At 40.9% G+C, this 1,684-nt stretch overlaps 1 protein-coding gene across 1 annotated transcript in view; it reads left to right on the top strand.

Moving 5' to 3' along the window:
• Positions 1–1,684, top strand: part of NAT2 (N-acetyltransferase 2 (arylamine N-acetyltransferase)) — a 186,523-nt gene that overhangs the window by 14,854 nt on the left and 169,985 nt on the right. The gene's annotated exons all lie outside the window — the stretch shown is intronic.

The raw sequence follows: 1,684 nt of genomic DNA, 5'->3' as shown, positions 1-1,684 counted from the left end.
CCCAACACATATTTGTTATATGGATCAATTAATAATGTCAGTCATGTTTTTGGTACTAAGTCATTATTTAATAAAAGTTATTCTTCTATCTTGCTTGCCCCTCCTCCCGCACCCCTGTCATCTGCCTGCTTCTTTCTTGATTAAATATTGTTAAGATATTAGATGCCCAAGATCTAAGAGTGCTTCAGAATCTGAATCTTTGCTTATCTATAATTCAGATTTTCTGTTTGTGGATTCCAGTATCAGGACTATAGTTTAACTTGCAGACTTGATCTTACACTATTCTCCCTCTTCAATTTGTGATCATTGTAATAAGGTTAAGAGAAAGGCTGGGACTAGAATGAAGAAATTTTAGTTAAGAGAACAAGGTACGTTGTAATATGGGTATTTTATGTGGCAGTATAACAGTTGGGAGTTGCTGGTATGGGTGGATATCTTACGAAGAGGTAGAAATGAGACATGGCCTCAGTGGGAAGGAAGGATGAAAGATATATTTTAGTATTTGATGGCTTGCCATCTTCCTTACTGTACTGGCCTTTTTCAACTCTGCTGCTATCTGGCAGCAATGCCAGGTCACTTCTTGTACTCTTGGGCAGAAATGAGTTTTTCACTTTCTGACCAGGACCATGCCTATGGAGTAGATGTTGACAAGAAACACTGAGCAGATCAAAATGTGGCTCAAGGAGAATGGCACAGTTTTGTTCAAATGAATCAAGGAAATCTTATTGCACAAAAGTATCCTGGAACAGAATGCAATTGATTTTTTAGAAAAATGTATCACATACGGAAAAAAAAGTAACCTGGAATATGTTGAAAGACATGTATATAATATTTAGCATCTAGATTGATGACTTCTGCCCTGACTATGCAATGTTAACTTTTCTCAAGTGAAATCTAAATGAGTGAAGGAGAATAGTCTTGCCAATTCACTTGGTCAGAGATCTTAAGATGACTCCTAATTACTTGTGTTTATCCAAACTATTGTCTCTGTTTTTGGTGGCCCCTTGGAGATTAGAATGTGCCATGTCCTGTCAAGACCCCAAGACAAGTAAGGTAGAATCCAAACACTTTATATGTAGCTGGAAATGTGGGGGTGTTGGATGTATATTTCAGTTTCTTCTATCATGATGGTGAAGCTGAGTGTGAACCTTTATCTCCCATTCTCTGTACTAAGCCAGGGAGAGAATCTGTGACAAACGCCTCTACTGGTGTTTAGGTTGTACTCTCATGGGGAGAGAGCTACTAGCATTTGGCCCAATTGTATATTTGCCTGTTTGTTTCCAGTGTCTAGGGCCACTCAGAAATGCACAGCCCCATTGACTCCCAGGCTAGGTCATTAAAGAGACAATCCCTTCTATGAGCACTACACAAGTTGTGGCAGTTGGTGTGTGGATCAACTACCTCTAGAAAATATGGGTAGACTTGGAATAATCACTGGAGTGAGCTAGAGGAAAGGCTCAGGAGGTGATATCCTTCAGCTCCGGCTTTTGGAGGGTTACTGTTTGTCTACCCCATTAGCTCACCCATGCAAGTTCAATGGAAGTCAAGCTGCCAAGTAGCCACTTAAAAAATGTGCAATAGGCTGGGTATGGTGACTCATGCCTGTAATCCCAGCACTTTGGGAGGCCGAGGCGGGTGGATCACCTGAGGTCAGGAGTTTGGGACCAGCCTGGTCAACATGGTG

The sequence above is a fragment of the Colobus angolensis genome, unplaced genomic scaffold, assembly GCF_000951035.1.
Source record: "Colobus angolensis palliatus isolate OR3802 unplaced genomic scaffold, Cang.pa_1.0 Scaffold14, whole genome shotgun sequence".
NCBI lineage: Eukaryota > Metazoa > Chordata > Mammalia > Primates > Cercopithecidae > Colobus > Colobus angolensis.
The sequence above is the reverse complement of the archived record's forward strand: the minus strand, read 5'-3'. Positions and strand labels throughout refer to the sequence as shown.